Consider the following 17,177-nt stretch of genomic DNA (forward strand, 5'->3'; position numbering starts at 1 on the left):
TGCTGTGGAGACCTTCAGATTTCTGGGATCCACAATCTCCCACGACCTAAAGTGGGCCTCCAACATCGACAACATCACCAAAAAGGCCCAGCAGAGGATGTACTTCCTGCGCCAGCTCAGGAAGTTCAACCTGCCTCAGGAGCTGTTGATCCAGTTCTACACTGCTATCATCCAGTCTGTTCTCCGCGCATGCATCGCTGTCTGGTTTGGATCGGCCACCAAACAGGATAGGAACAGACTACAGAGGACAGTCAGGTCTACCCAGAAAAATCATTGGTGCCAGCCTGCCCACCCAACCAGGACTTGTACATCTCCAGAGTCAGGAAAAGGGCAGGAAACATCACTGCAGACCCATCACACCCTGGACTCCACCAGTTCCAACTCTTCCCCTCATGTAGGCGCTACAAAGCACTGAAGGCCAAAACTACCAGTCACCAGAACAGCTTCTTTCCTCTGGCCATCACTCTGATGAACACTTAATCCGTCATACAGTGTCAGGAACAATCCGTCTGCAATAATCTGGTACCTTTATATTCTAATCTATATATATATACATATTCCATCTACCTCATGTATATAAAGTATCCTGTGACAATCTTTCCCATATTTATTCGAGCATCTCTGCATCATCGAACTATTTCTCCATTTCATTGTCATTGTTGTTGGGTTTTATGTTCATATATACAAACTTTTGCATATATATTTATATTCATACTTGTACATACTAGTTGAATGTTTGCTTAACCTTGTTCTGCTTTGTTGTCCTTGTTTTTTGTTTGTTTATTTGTCTATGTCTGTACGTTGAGAGCAACAGAAAAACCGGAGTCAAATTGCTTGTATGTGTACGCATACAAGGCCAATAAAGCTGATTCTGACCAAATCTGGATGTCAAATCATTAAGTCCTGCTATCAAACACAAGACCACGCTCTTGTATAAAGAGAGTAAAACACCCGACCACATTGGTGTTTATGACACGTGTAGTGGTTCCATGGTGTAATGGTCAGCACTCTGGACTCTGAATCCAGCGATCCGAGTTCAAATCTCGGTGGGACCTGATTTTGGGAGACCAACAGTTGTCCCAGTCCATCAGCACTTGATGACTCTGTTCAGGAAAGACGTGACATATTACCCATTGATAGATGACCTTTGATTGACTTCAGTAATGTGTCTTGTGTTGTGATTGAAATGGCCAGGCCTTTGAATGCAACAAACAACAACAAGTCTTTGGGCCAACTGTTTTCATAAGTTGGGCTTCTACAGAATTGAAATGATAGAAATATGTTAGCATACTACAAAATAACTTAAACTTAAATAGCTTTACCAGCTGATCCATGAAAGAAGCTGAAAGTTAGAACATCTTATTCATTTCCTGAATAGAGATTTTGATAATTATCCATTATATTGTAACCATCAGAGGTAGACTTAACACAAGCTATATACTACTGTAGATGTCTGTATGATGTGAAACTGCATTTTAAGAAAAATGTGTTTTATTAGTGGTGTAAAGGCAAAGTACTGCGTACCCGCAATCTTCAGGTGCTCATGCAATGTCTTTGATTGTCGGAGCTCACTGTTATAATAAATCAGGAGGAAAAAGTCCAAAGTGGGTGAAAATAAGTCATCGGAAGGGATCATTCGCAAATGCCTTTTTACCCTCTCTCCTTTGATGTAAGATAAGCTGATGTCATTTTATCTTTTAATCTCTGATGTCCAGGATCACTTCTCCTGTTTTGCTCGGGTTATGAGGTTGTTGTTGCAGCAGCTCCAGCTCTCTAGGTTTTTCGACATTTCCCTGAAGGCTGACTCATTGTTTCGGAGATCCTGCCCATTACGATTGGCTCCGCCCAAATTAAAGCACACTGTCAGAAGTGGGATTTCAGACCCACGCCTCCAGAGGAGACTGCGACCCTGAACGCGCGAGCGCCTTAGACCGCTCGGCCATCCTGGCTGTATTACAGCAGGAAGAGGCTATCATATTTTTCAGAGAGTTTTAACAGGTTTTGAAAGAAGTGGTATGTTCACTTACTGTGGCCTGAACACTTGGAAGAATTACTGAAGGCTTCAAGATGCACTGAACTCTGCATAATCTCCTGACATTCTCCGGAGGGGCTGTATGTGAGAACACACATGCCAACTCAGAGGCTCTGGACTTTCTCCTGAGTTTCTCCTGCCAGCCCCCCCGAGTAAAAACTCCAGAATATGTCCGAATGAGCCCATGTGAGAAAACAGTAGGGGATTAACTGGAAGATAAGCCGCAAGTGAGTTGTTGTGTTTATAATGTTTCTAACACATGACAGACGCAAAAAAGAAAACAAATATCTCAGGATTAAAAAGAGGTGCCATTCGCGTAGACGACACAGACGAAGATCTCAACAAAAATCGAGAGCTTTTGGTGACGCTGGTGTTGATGTGCTGTAAGCATAGACAAGTGATAGCCACAGCGACCTTTATACGTTACATTATCCCTCACCTTAATGCTACAGAGATTTCTGTGTTGTTGTGAACACAACTGACCACCTGGGGCCTATACTACAAAGCGAGTTCAACAAACCCAGGATATCTTTCCGAGATCCAGCTGAACTTAACCTAACAACAGGATCCTTTTTTTTTTTTTGCTCCATAGGATCCTCTAAGAACTGTGATGTCATGTTTCAAAGGAATTGATTGGTCAGTGGGAGGTGCCTTCATACTGGTTGATGTTTCGTCTCCAATTTAACCTGCTCCAGGGCAGGTCAGCCGTTCAGCATAACTTACCGTTACGATTTACTCGATAAAGTGAATGAATTATGTAGGAGCAGAAACCCCAATTTAACAGAAAGTTAACACGATGAAGCGCAAATCCTGCTTCATAGTACGGGACAGAGACCTTCTGCCAAATCTTTATCCTCTATACTTCCTGAGAAATATTGCTTCTTACAGAGTTCCACGGCACGAACTCGGATCACTGGATTCAAAGTCCAGAGTGCTGACCATTACACCATGGAACCAGGGCGTAGAGCAACCCAAATCATCACCGCCACTGCGTTCCAGGATTGCTGCAGATACACATTATAGGCCAGGTATCCTTTTACCGTGCTGCTGCATGGTCCTCCACATCCTCACTCACCCGCTGACCTGCGCTCACTTTACATTAACAATGAGACACTAATCAAGAAGTAATTAGCAGCCATTGCTGTGTCTTGTGTAGCTCACATGGCAAAGCCATCTCCTCACTGGAGTAAGCATTTACTGTGTCTGCAGAAACTAAAAGACTCAACAGAAACTGTCTGCCCCTGACCACCTACATGAGTTAAATCAAAGTAGGCAGAGACAAGTATACAGACCTAATGAAATGAATACAAGCACTAGGGACCAGGAAACCCGTCCTATGTAAAACTCCCGAAGTTCGCAGACGACACACAGCGGTCCATCGGCCTCATCAGGAATGGTGATGAGTCTGGATCAGACGGGAGGTGGAACAGCTGGCCCTCTGGTGTAGTCAGAACCACCTGGAGCTGAACAAGCTCAAAACTGTGGAGATGACAGTGGACTTCAGGAGGAGCCCCCCAACACTGCCCCCCCTCACCATACTCAACAGCACAATGTGTCTGCTGTGGAGACCTTCAGATTTCTGGGATCCACAATCTCCCACGACCTAAAGTGGGCCTCCAACATCGACAACATCACCAAAAGGCCCAGCGGAGGTTGTACTTCCTGCGCCAGCTCTGGGAAGTTCAGCCTGCCTCAGGGCTGTTGATCCGGAAAGTTCTACACTGCTATCATCCAGTCTGTTCTCCGCGCATGCATCGCTGTCTGGTTTGGATCGGCCACCAAACAGGATAGGAACAGACTACAGAGGACAGTCAGGTCTGCAGAAAAAATCATTGGTGCCAGCCTGCCCTCCAACCAGGACTTGTACATCTCCAGAGTCAGGAAAAGGGCAGGAAACATCACTGCAGACCCATCACACCCTGGACTCCACCAGTTCCAACTCTTCCCCTCATGTAGGCGCTACAAAGCACTGAAGGCCAAAACTACCAGTCACCAGAACAGCTTCTTTCCTCTGGCCATCACTCTGATGAACACTTAATCCGTCATACAGTGTCAGGAACAATCCGTCTGCAATAATCTGGTACCTTTATATTCTAATCTATATATATATACATATTCCATCTACCTCATGTATATATCTAAAGTATCATAACTGACAATCTTTCCCATATTTATTCGAGCATCTCTGCATCATCGAACTATTTCTCCATTTCATTGTCATTGTTGTTGGGTTTTATGTTCATATATACAAACTTTTGCATATATATTTATATTCATGCTTGTACATACTAGTTGAATGTTTGCTTAACCTTACATTCTGCTTTGTTGTCCTTGTTTTGTTTGTTTGTTGTGTCTATGTCTGTACGTTGAGAGCAACAGAAAAACCGGAGTCAAATTGCTTATGTGTATGCGCATACAAGGCCAATAAAAGCTGATTCTGAGCCAAATCTGGATGTCAAATCATTAAGTCCTGATATCAGAAACACAAGACCACGCTCTTGTATAAAGTAAAACACCGACCACATTGGTGTTTGCCAAGCGTGTAGTGGTTCCATGGTGTAATGGTCAGCACTCTGGACTCTGAATCCAGCGATCCGAGTTCAAATCTCGGTGGGACCCTGATTTTGAGGAGACCAACAGTTGTCCAGTCCATCAGCACTTGATGATACTGTTCAGGAAAGATGTGACTTATTACCCATTAATAGATGACCTTTTTGATTGACTTCAGTAATGTGTCTTGTGTTGTGATTGAAATGGCCAGGCCTTTGGATGCAGCAAACAACAACAAGTCTTTGGAGCCAACCTGTTTTCATAAGTTAGGCTTCTACAAGTGAAATGATAGAAATATGTTAGCATACTACAAAATAACTTAAACTTAAATAGCTTTACCAGCTGATCCATGAAAGAAGCTGAAAGTTAGAACATCTTATTCATTTCCTGAATAGAGATTTTGATAATTATCCATTATATTGTAACCATCAGAGGTAGACTTAACACAAGCTATATACTACTGTAGATGTCTGTATGATATGAAACTGCATTTTAAGAAAAATGTGTTTTATTAGTGAATTATGAGCAAAGTACTGCATTACCCGCAATCTTCAGGTGCTTGTAATAGCAATGTCTTTGATTCGTAAAGACTCACTGTTATAATAAATCAGGAGGAAAAGAAAGTCCCAAAGTGGGTGAAAATAAGTCATCGGAAAGGGATCATTCGCAAAATGCCTTCCTCTCTCCTTTGATGTAGATAAGCTGATGTCATTTTATCTTTTAATCTCCTGATGTCCAGGATCACTTCTCCCTGTTTTTGCTCGGGTTACATGAGGTTGTTGTTGCAGCTCAGCTCTCTAGGTTTTCGACATTTCCCTGAAGGCTGACTCATTGTTTTCGGAGATCTGCCCATTACGTTGGCTCTGCCCAAATTAAAAGCACACTGTCAGAAGTGGGATTCGAACCCACGCCTCCAGAGGAGAGCTTCTGTGACGACCTAGGCATGGCGCCTTAGACCGCTCGGCCATCCTGACTGTATTACAGCAGGAAGAGGCTATCATATTTTTCAGAGGTTTAACAGGTTTTGAAGCGTGGTATGTTCACTTACTGTGGCCTGAACACTTGGAAGAATTACTGAAGGCTTCAAGATGCACTGGAACTCTGCTAATCTCCTGACATTCTCCGGAGGGCTGTATGTGAGAACACACATGCCAACTCAGAGGCTCTGGACTTTCTCCACAGAGGGTTTCTCCTGCCCAGCCCCCAGAGTAAAAACTCCAGAATATGTCCGAGATGAGCCCATGTGAGAAAACAGTAGGATTAACTGGAAGATAAACCGCAAGTGAGTTGTTGGCATGTTTATAATGTTTCTAACACATGACAGGCCTTAAAAAAGAAAACAAATATCTCAGGATTAAAAAGAGGTGCCATTCGCGTAGACGACACAGACGAAGATCTCAACAAAAATCGAGAGCTTTTGGTGACGCTGGTGTTGATGTGCTGTAAGCATAGACAAGTGATAGCCACAGCGACCTTTATACGTTACATTATCCCTCACCTTAATGCTACAGAGATTTCTGTGTTGTTGTGAACACAACTGACCACCTGGGGCCTATACTACAAAGCGAGTTCAACAAACCCAGGATATCTTTCCGAGATCCAGCTGAACTTAACCTAACAACAGGATCCTTTTTTTTTTTTTGCTCCATAGGATCCTCTAAGAACTGTGATGTCATGTTTCAAAGGAATTGATTGGTCAGTGGGAGGTGCCTTCATACTGGTTGATGTTTCGTCTCCAATTTAACCTGCTCCAGGGCAGGTCAGCCGTTCAACATAACTTACCGTTGCGATTTACTCCGATAAGAAGTGAATGAATTATGTAGGAGCAGAAACCCCCAATTTAACAGAAAGTTAACACGATGAGCGCAAATCCTGCTTCATAGTACAGGACAGAGACCTTCTGCCAAATCTTTATCCTCTATACTTCCTGAGAAATATTAACTAACCTGAGGTTCCACCGAGACTTGAACTCGGATCACTGGATTCAAAGTCCAGAGTGCTGACCATTACACCATGGAACCAGGACGTAGAGCAACCAAATCATCACCGCCACTCGTTCAGGATTGCTGCAGATACACATTATAGGCCAGGTATCCTTTTACCGTGCTGCTGCATGTCCTCCCTCCTCACTCGCCCGCTGACCTGCGCTCACTTTACACATTAACAATAGACACTAATCAAGTAATTAGCAGCCATTGCTGTGTCTTGTCTTAGCTCACATATAAAGCCATCTCCTCACTAGATAAGCATTTACTGTGTCTGCAGAAACTAAAGAAAGACTCAACAGAAACTGTCTGCCCCTGACCACCTACATGAGTTAAATCAAAAGTAAGCAGGAGACAAGTATACAGACCTAATGGAAATGAATACAAGCACTAGGGGACCAGGAGACCCGTCTGTAAAACTCCCGAAGTTCGCAGACGACACAACGGTCATCGGCCTCATCAGGGACGGTGATGAGTCTGCGTCCAGACGGGAGGTGGAACAGCTGACCCTCTGAAGAGGTGTAGTCCAGAACCACCTGGAGCTGAGAACAAGCTCAAAACTGTGGAGATGACAGTGACTTCCAGGAGAGAGCCCCCAACACACTGCCCCCACTGCCATGCTCAACAGCACAATGTGTCTGCTGTGGAGACCTTCAGATTTCTGGGATCACAATCTCCCACACGACCTAAAGTGGGCCTCCAACATCGACAACATCACCCAAAAGGCCCAGCAGAGGATGTACTTCCCATAAGCCAGCTCAGGAGGAGTTTCAACCTGCCTCAGGAGCTGTTGATCCAGTTCTACACTGCTATCATCCAGTCTGTTCTCCGCGCATGCATCGCTGTCTGGTTTGGATCGGCCACCAAACAGGATAGGAACAGACTACAGAGGACAGTCAGGTCTGCAGAAAAAATCATTGGTGCCAGCCTGCCCTCCAGCAGGACATGCATCTCCAGAGTCAGGAAAAGGGCAGGAAACATCACTGCAGACCCATCACACCCTGGACTCCATCAGTTCAGCTCTTCCCCTCTACCTTCAGAGGCGCTACAAAGCACTGAAAACCAAAACTACCAGTCACACTTAGAACAGCTTCTTTTTCCTCTGGCCATCACTCTGATGAACACTTAATCAAATCCCATGCAGTGTCAGGAACAATCCGTCTGCAATAATCTGGTACCTTTATATTCTAATCTATATATATATATACATATTCCATCTACCTCATGTATATAAAGTATCCTGTGACAATCTTTCCCATATTTATTCGAGCATCTCTGCATCATCGAACTATTTCTCCATTTCATTGTCATTGTTGTTGGGTTTTATGTTCATATATACAAACTTTTGCATATATATTTATATTCATACTTGTACATACTAGTTGAATGTTTGCTTAACCTTGTTCTGCTTTGTTGTCCTTGTTTTTTGTTTGTTTATTTGTCTATGTCTGTACGTTGAGAGCAACAGAAAAACCGAGTCAGGTAGCGTAATATGCATACAAGGCCAATAAGTTCTGACCAAATCTGGATGTCAAATCATTAAGTCCTGATATCCAAACACAAGACCACGCTCTTGTATAAAGGAAGTAAAACACCCGACCACATTGGTGTTTTGCCATGACCCACGTGTTGGTTCCATGTAGTGTAATGGTCAGCACTCTGGACTCCTGAATCCAGCGATCCGAGTTCAAATCTAGAGGTGGGACCTGATTTGAGACCAACAGTTGTCAGTCCATCAGCACTTGATGACTCTGTTCAGAAGGCGTACAGGCATATTACCCATTGATAAGATGACCTTTGATTGACTTCAATGTGTCTTGTATTGTGATTAGCATGAAATGGCCAGGCCTTTGAATGCAACAAACAACAACAAGTCTTTGAGCCAACTGTTTTCATAAGTTGAAGCTACAGAGTGAAATGAGTAGAAATATGTTAGCATACTACAAAATAGCAAACTTAAATAGTTTACCAACTGATCCATGAAAGAAGCTGAAAGTTAGAACATCTTATTTCATTTTCCTGAATAGAGATTTGATAATTATCCATTATATTGTAACCATCAGAGGTAGACTTAACACAAGCTATATACTACAGATGTCTGTATGATGGCTTAAAATTTTAAGAAAAATGTGTTTTATTAGTGTGGTGTAAAGGCAAAGTACTGCATTACCAACAATCTTCAGGTGTAATAGCAATGTCTTTGATTAGGCGGAGCTCACTGTTATAATAAATCTGGGAGGAAAAAAGAAAGTCCAAGAAGTGGGTGAAAATAAGTCATCGGAAAGGGATCATTATAGTAAAAGCTACCCTCTCTCCTTTTGATGTAGATAAGCTGATGTCATTTATCTTTTAAAATCTCCTGATGTCCCTGAGATCACTTCTCCTGTTTAACTCGGGTTATGAGGTTGTTGTTGCAGCTCCAGCTCTCTAGGTTTTCGACATTTCCCTGAAGGCTGACTCATTGTTTTTTGGAGATCCTGCCCATTCACGTTCAAGCTCTGCCCAAATTAAAAGCACACTGTCAGAGAGGTGGGATTGAACACGCCTCCAGAGGAGACTGCGACCTGAGCATGGCGCCTTGGAGCCGCTCGGCCATCCTGACTGTATTACAGCAGGAAAGAGGCTATCATATTTTCAGAGGTTTAACCAGGTTTTGGGCGTGGTATGTTCATACTGTGGCCTGAACACTTGGAAGAATTACTGAAGGCTTCAAGATGCACTGAACTCTGTAATCTCCTGACATTCTCGGAGGAGCTATGTGAGAACACACATGCCAACTCAGAGGCTCTGGGCTCTCTGAGTTTCTCACCACCCAGCCCCAGTAAAAACTCAAGAATATGTCGAATGAGCCCATGTGAAAACAGTAGGGGATTAACTGGAAGATAAGCCTGAAGTGAGTTGTTGTGTTTATAATGTTTCTAACACATGACAGAGCGCAAAGAAAACGGCAAATATCTCAGGATTAAAAGAGGTGCCATTCGCGTAGGCTTGACACAGGCCCAAGATCTCAACAAAAATCGAGAGCTTTGGTGGCTGGCTGGTGTTGATGTGCTGTAAGCATAGACAAGTGATAGCCTGTGACCTTTACTCACGTTACACATTATCCCTCACCTTAATGCTACAGGAATTTCACCTTGTGTTGTTGGCGAACACAACTGACCACCTGGGAGCCTATACCACCAGCGAAGTTCAGCAGCCCAGGATATCTTTCAGAGATCCCAGCCGGGCGCTACGCCCTAACCACTTCAGGATCACTTTTTTTTTTTTTGCTCCGCAAGGATCCTCTAAGAACTGCTTTTGATGTCATGTTTCAAAGGAATTGATTGGTCAGTGGGAGGTGCCTTCATACTGGTTGATGTTTCGTCTCAATTTAACCTGCTCCAGGAGCGAGTCAACCGTTCAGCATAACTTACGTTCTTGCGATTTACTCCGATAAAGAAGTGAATGAATTAATAGCAGGGAGCAGAAACCCCAATTTAACAGAAAGTTAACGGAGTAGCGCCAAATCCTGCTTCACTTAAAGTACAGGACCAGAGACCTTCTGCCAAATCTTTACATCACTCTACTTCCCACAGAAATATTAACTAACCTGAGGTTCCACGAGAAACTTGAACTCGGATCACTGGATTCCAAAGTCCAGAGTGCTGACCATTTTACCATGGAACCAGGACGCGTGAAACCTTAGTCATCACATACTCGTTCAGGATTGCTGCAGATACACATTACCTGGAGGCCAGGTATCTCAGCACACACCGTGCTGCTGCATGTGATATCCCTCCTCACTCACCGCTGACCTCGCTCCTTTACACATTAACAATAGACACTAATCAGAAGTAATTTAGCAGCCATTGCTGTGTCTTGTGTAGCTCACATGGCAAAGCCATCTCCTCACTGGAGTAAGCATTACTGTGTCTGCAGAAACTAAAAAGAAAGACTCCCGAACGAAACTGTCTGCCCCTGACCACCTACATGAGTTAAAATCAAAGTAAGCAGGAGACAAGTATACATAGACCTGAAAATGGGGGAAATGAATACAAGCACTGAGGACCAGGGAACCCGTCTGTAAAACTCCCGAAGTTCGCAGACGACACAACGGTCATCGGCCTCATCAGGGACGGTGATGAGTCTGCGTCCAGACGGGAGGTGGAACAGCTGGCCCTCTGGTGTAGTCAGAACCACCTGGAGCTGAACAAGCTCAAAACTGTGGAGATGACAGTGGACTTCAGGAGGAGCCCCCCAACACTGCCCCCCCTCAGCATACTCAACAGCACAATGTGTCTGCTGTGGAGACCTTCAGATTTCTGGGATCCACAATCTCCCACGACCTAAAGTGGGCCTCCAACATCGACAACATCACCAAAAAGGCCCAGCAGAGGATGTGCGCTTCTCGCCAGCTCAGGAAGTTCAACCTGCCTCCAGGAGCTGTTGATCCAGTTCTACACTGCTATCATCCAGTCTGTTCTCCGCGCATGCATCGCTGTCTGGTTTGGATCGGCCACCAAACAGGATAGGAACAGACTACAGAGGACAGTCAGGTCTGCAGAAAAAATCATTGGTGCCAGCCTGCCCTCCAACCAGGACTTGTACATCTCCAGAGTCAGGAAAAGGGCAGGAAACATCACTGCAGACCCATCACACCCTGGACTCCACCAGTTCCAACTCTTCCCCTCGTAGGCGCTTTACAAAGCACTGAAAACCAAAACTACCAGTCACCAGAACAACTTCTTTCCTCTGGCCATCACTCTGATGAACACTTAATCAAGTCATACAGTGTCAGGAACAATCAGGTACTGCAATAATCTGGTACCTTTATATTCCTTAATCTATATATATATACATATTCCATCTACCTCATGTATATAAAGTATCCTGTGACAATCTTTCCCATATTTATTCGAGCATCTCTGCATCATCGAACTATTTCTCCATTTCATTGTCATTGTTGTTGGGTTTTATGTTCATATATACAAACTTTTGCATATATATTTATATTCATACTTGTACATACTAGTTGAATGTTTGCTTAACCTTGTTCTGCTTGTTGTCCTTGTTTTTTTGTTTGTTTGTTGTCTGTCACATGCGTTGAGCAACAGAAAAACCGGAGTCAAATTGCTTGTGTATGCATACAGGGCCAATAAAGCTGATTCTGACCAAATCTGGATGTCAAATCATTAAGTCCTGATATCAAACACAAGACCACGCTCTTGTATAAAGAGTAAAACACCCGACCACATTGGTGTTTACATGTGCGATGTAGTGGTTCCGTAGTGTAATGGTCAGCACTCTGGACTCTGAATCCAGCGATCCGAGTTCAAATCTCGGTAGGACCTGATTTTTGAGGAGACCAACAGTTGTCAGTCCATCAGCACTTGATGACTCTGTTCAGGAAAGACGTGACATATTACCCATTGATAGATGACCTTTGATTGACTTCAGTAATGTGTCTTGTGTTGTGATTGAAATGGCCAGGCCTTTGAATGCAACAAACAACAACAAGTCTTTGGGCCAACTGTTTTCATAAGTTGGGCTTCTACAGAATTGAAATGATAGAAATATGTTAGCATACTACAAAATAACTTAAACTTAAATAGCTTTACCAGCTGATCCATGAAAGAAGCTGAAAGTTAGAACATCTTATTCATTTCCTGAATAGAGATTTTGATAATTATCCATTATATTGTAACCATCAGAGGTAGACTTAACACAAGCTATATACTACTGTAGATGTCTGTATGATGTGAAACTGCATTTTAAGAAAAATGTGTTTTATTAGTGGTGTAAAGGCAAAGTACTGCATTACCCGCAATCTTCAGGTGTAATAGCAATGTCTTTGATTGGCGGAGCTCACTGTTATAATAAATCAGGAGGAAAAGAAAGTCCAAAGTGGGTGAAAATAAGTCATCGGAAAGGGATCATTCGCAATGCCTTCACCCTCTCTCCTTTGATGTAGATAAGCTGATGTCATTTATCTTTTAATCTCCTGATGTCCAGGATCACTTCTCCTGTTTTGCTCGGGTTATGAGGTTGTTGTTGCAGCTCCAGCTCTCCAGGTTTTTCGACATTTCCCTGAAGGCTGACTCATTGTTTTCGGAGATCCTGCCCATTACGTTGGCTCTGCCCAAATTAAAAGCACACTGTCAGAAGTGGGATTCGAACCCACGCCTCCAGAGGAGACTGCGACCTGAACGCAGCGCCTTAGACCGCTCGGCCATCCTGACTGTATTACAGCAGGAAAAGGCTATCATATTTTTCAGAGGTTTAACCAGGTTTTGAAGCGTGGTATGTTCACTTACTGGCCTGAACACTTTGGAAGAATTACACAGAAGGCTTCAAGATGCACTGAACTCTATAATCTCCTGACATTCTCCGGAGGGGCTGTATGTGAGAACACACATGCCAACTCAGAGGCTCTGGACTTTCTCCTGAGTTTCTCCTGCCAGCCCCCCCGAGTAAAAACTCCAGAATATGTCCGAATGAGCCCATGTGAGAAAACAGTAGGGGATTAACTGGAAGATAAGCCGCAAGTGAGTTGTTGTGTTTATAATGTTTCTAACACATGACAGACGCAAAAAAGAAAACAAATATCTCAGGATTAAAAAGAGGTGCCATTCGCGTAGACGACACAGACGAAGATCTCAACAAAAATCGAGAGCTTTTGGTGACGCTGGTGTTGATGTGCTGTAAGCATAGACAAGTGATAGCCACAGCGACCTTTATACGTTACATTATCCCTCACCTTAATGCTACAGAGATTTCTGTGTTGTTGTGAACACAACTGACCACCTGGGGCCTATACTACAAAGCGAGTTCAACAAACCCAGGATATCTTTCCGAGATCCAGCTGAACTTAACCTAACAACAGGATCCTTTTTTTTTTTTTGCTCCATAGGATCCTCTAAGAACTGTGATGTCATGTTTCAAAGGAATTGATTGGTCAGTGGGAGGTGCCTTCATACTGGTTGATGTTTCGTCTCCAATTTAACCTGCTCCAGGGCAGGTCAGCCGTTCAGCATAACTTACCGTTGCGATTTACTCCGATAAGAAGTGAATGAATTATGTAGGAGCAGAAACCCCCAATTTAACAGAAAGTTAACACGATGAGCGCAAATCCTGCTTCATAGTACAGGACAGAGACCTTCTGCCAAATCTTTATCCTCTATACTTCCTGAGAAATATTAACTAACCTGAGGTTCCACCGAGACTTGAACTCGGATCACTGGATTCAAAGTCCAGAGTGCTGACCATTACACCATGGAACCAGGACGTGAAACAGCAAATCATCACCGCCACTCGTTCCAGGATTGCTGCAGATACACATTATAGGCCAGAGTATCCTTTACCGTGCTGCTGCATGTTCCTCCCCTCCTCCCACTCACCACGCTGACCTGCGCTCACTTTACACATTAACAATAGACACTAATCAGAAGTAATTAGCAGCCATTGCTGTGTCTTGTGTAGCTCACATGGCAAAGCCATCTCCTCACTGGAGTAAGCATTTACTGTGTCTGCAGAAACTAAAGAAAGACTCAACAGAAACTGTCTGCCCCTGACCACCTACATGAGTTAAATCAAAAGTAAGCAGGAGACAAGTATACAGACCTAATGGAAATGAATACAAGCACTAGGGGACCAGGAGACCCGTCTGTAAAACTCCCGAAGTTCGCAGACGACACAACGGTCATCGGCCTCATCAGGGACGGTGATGAGTCTGCGTCCAGACGGGAGGTGGAACAGCTGGCCCTCTGGTGTAGTCAGAACCACCTGGAGCTGAACAAGCTCAAAACTGTGGAGATGACAGTGGACTTCAGGAGGAGCCCCCAACTGCCCCCTCAGCATACTCAAGCAGCTGTGTGCAATGCCTTGTGGAGACCCTTCAGATTTCTGGGATCCACAATCTCCCGACCTAAAGTGGGCCTCCAACACTCGACAACATCACCAAAAGGCCCAGCAGAGGATGTACTTCTCGCCAGCTCAGGAGTTCAACCTGCCTCAGGAGCTGTTGATCCAGTTCTACACTGCTATCATCATCCAGTCTGTTCTCCCGCGCATGCATCGCTGTCTGGTTTTGGATCGGCCACCCAAACAGGATAGGAACAGACTACAGAGGACAGTCAGGTCTGCAGAAAAAATCATTGGTGCCAGCCTGCCTCCAACCAGGACTTGTACATCCAGAGTCCAGGAAAAGGGCCCAGGAAACATCACTGCAGACCCATCACACCTGGACTCCATCAGTTCCAACTCTTCCCTCATGTAGAAGTAGCTACAAAGCACTGAAAGCCAAAACTACCAGTCACCAGAACAGCTTCTTTTTCACTCTGTAGCCATCACTCTGATGAACACTTAATCCGTCTAGCAGTGTCCAGGAACAATCCGTCTGCAATAATCTGGTACCTTTATATTCTAATCTATATATATATACATATTCCATCTACACAAAGCCCTTTATATAAAGTATCCTGCATGACAATCTTTCCCATATTTATTCGAGCATCTCTGCATCAGCTACGAACTATTTCTCCATTTCATTGCATCATTGTTGTTGGGTTTTATGTTCATATATACAAACTTTGCATATATATTTTATATTCCATACTTGTACATACTAGTTGAATGTTTGCTTAACCTTGTTCTGCTTTGTTGTCCTTGTTTTTTGTTGTTTATTGTCTATGTCTGTGCGTTGAGAGCAACAGAAAAACCGAGGTCAAATTGCTTGTATGTGTACGCATGCAAGGCCAATAAACTGATTCTGACCAAATCTGGATGTCAAATCATTAAGTCCTGATATCAAACACAGACACCCACGCTCTTGCTTATTACATAAAGTAAAACACCCGACCACATTGGTGTTTATGGCCATATTCTTATTGGTTCCATGGTGTAATGGTCAGCACTCTGGACTCCACAGATCCAGCGATCCGAGTTCAAATCTCGGTGGGACCTGATTTTGAGGAGACCAACAGTTGTCCAGTCCATCGGCGCTTGATGACTCTGTTCCAGGAAAGACGTGACATATTCCATTGATAGATGACCTTTGATTGACTTCAGTAATGTGTCTTGTGTTGTGAAGATTGAAATAAGCCAGGCCTTTGAATGCAACAAACAACAACAAGTCTTTGGGCCAACTGTTTTCATAAGTTGGGCTTCTGCAAAATTGAGTGATAGAAATATGTTAGCATACTACAAAATAACCCCAACTTAAATAGCTTTACCAGCTACAGATCCATGAAAAGCTACAGAAGTTAGAACATCTTATTCATTTCCTGAATAGAGATTTTGATAATTATCCATTATATTGTAACCATCCAAGAGGTAGACTTAACACCAAGCTATATACTACTGTAGATGTCTGTATGATGTGAAACTGCATTTAAGAAAATGTGTTTTATTAGTGTAAGGCAAGAATACCACCATTACGCAATCTTCAGGAATTTGTAATAGCAATGTCTTTGATTAGCGGGCTCACTGTTATAATAAATCAGGAGAAAGAAAGTCCAAAGTGGAGGTGAATAAGTCATCGGAAAGGATCATTCGCAATGCCTTCACCCTCTCTCCTTTGTGTAGATAAGCTGATGTGTCATTTATCTTTTAATCTCCTGATGTCAGGATCACTTCTCCTGTTTTGCTCGGGTTATGAGGTTGTTATTTAGCTCAGCTCTCCAGGTTTTTAAAACATTTCCCTGAAGGCTGACTCATTGTTTTCGGAGATCCTGCCCATTACGTTGGCTCTGCCCAAATTAAAAGCACACTGTCAAGTGGGGGGGTTTCAGACCACATGCCTCCAGAGGAGACCTTTGCGACCTGAGCATGGCGCCTTAGACCGCTCGGCCATCCTGACTGTATTACAGCAGGAAAAGGCTATCATATTTTTTCAGAGGTTTAACCAGGTTTTGAAGCGTGGTATGTTCACTTACTGTGGCCTGAACACTTGGAAGAATTACTGAAGGCTTCAAGATGCACTGAACTCTACTGCCTCAATCTCCTGACATTCTCCGGAGGAGCTGCTTATGTGAGAACACATGCCAACTCAGAGGCTCTGGACTTTCTCCTGAGTTTCTCCGCCTTTAGCCCCAGTAAAAACTCCAGAATATGTCGAATGAGCCCATGTGAGAGAAAACAGTAGGGGATTCGCTGCTACGGAAGATAAGCCGCAAAGTGAGTTGTTGTGTTTATAATGTTTCTAACGCAGCCAGAGGCGCAAAAAAAGAAAACAAATATCTCAGGATTAAAAGAGGTGCCATTCGCGTAGACGACACAGGCGAAGATCTCAGCAAAATCCAGAGAGCTTTTGGTGACGCTGGTGTTGATGTGCTGTAAGCATAGACAAGTATTAGCCACAGCGACCTTTATACGATTACATTATCCCTCACCTTAATGCTACAGAGATTTCTGTGTTTATTTAAAATAACCACAACTGACCACCTAAGAGGCCTATACTACAAGCGAGTTCAACAAACCCAGGATATCTTTCCGAGATCAGCTGAACTTAACCTAACAACAGGATCCTTTTTTTTTTTTTTTTTTGCTCCACCGGGATCCTCCTAAGAACTGTGATGTCATGTTTCAAAGGGTTGATTGGTCAGTGGGAGTGCCTTCATACTGGTTGATGTTTC

The 17,177-nt window shown here is 43.6% G+C and overlaps 8 non-coding genes across 8 annotated transcripts; 4 read left to right on the forward strand and 4 right to left on the reverse strand.

The window, feature by feature from the left end:
- Positions 1-983: 983 nt before the first annotated feature.
- trnaq-cug lies at positions 984-1,055 on the forward strand. The gene has a single exon. It is a non-coding gene; the product is annotated as a tRNA-Gln (tRNA).
- A 3,524-nt stretch (positions 1,056-4,579) lies between these two features.
- Positions 4,580-4,651, forward strand: trnaq-cug. The gene has a single exon. It is a non-coding gene; the product is annotated as a tRNA-Gln (tRNA).
- Positions 4,652-5,466: 815 nt separating this feature from the next.
- Positions 5,467-5,556, reverse strand: trnal-cag. Its single transcript is given in 2 exon segments — positions 5,467-5,508; positions 5,518-5,556. It is a non-coding gene; the product is annotated as a tRNA-Pro (tRNA).
- Positions 5,557-6,531: 975 nt separating this feature from the next.
- trnaq-uug lies at positions 6,532-6,603 on the reverse strand. The gene has a single exon. It is a non-coding gene; the product is annotated as a tRNA-Gln (tRNA).
- Positions 6,604-11,825: 5,222 nt separating this feature from the next.
- trnaq-cug lies at positions 11,826-11,897 on the forward strand. Its single transcript has one exon. It is a non-coding gene; the product is annotated as a tRNA-Gln (tRNA).
- An 805-nt stretch (positions 11,898-12,702) lies between these two features.
- Positions 12,703-12,785, reverse strand: trnal-cag. The gene has a single exon. It is a non-coding gene; the product is annotated as a tRNA-Leu (tRNA).
- Positions 12,786-13,754: 969 nt separating this feature from the next.
- Positions 13,755-13,826, reverse strand: trnaq-uug. The gene has a single exon. It is a non-coding gene; the product is annotated as a tRNA-Gln (tRNA).
- A 1,607-nt stretch (positions 13,827-15,433) lies between these two features.
- On the forward strand, positions 15,434-15,507 carry trnaq-cug. Its single transcript has one exon. It is a non-coding gene; the product is annotated as a tRNA-Trp (tRNA).
- Positions 15,508-17,177: the final 1,670 nt, after the last annotated feature.

This window comes from Hippoglossus stenolepis, chromosome 6, assembly GCF_022539355.2.
Source record: "Hippoglossus stenolepis isolate QCI-W04-F060 chromosome 6, HSTE1.2, whole genome shotgun sequence".
NCBI classification, from domain to species: domain Eukaryota; kingdom Metazoa; phylum Chordata; class Actinopteri; order Pleuronectiformes; family Pleuronectidae; genus Hippoglossus; species Hippoglossus stenolepis.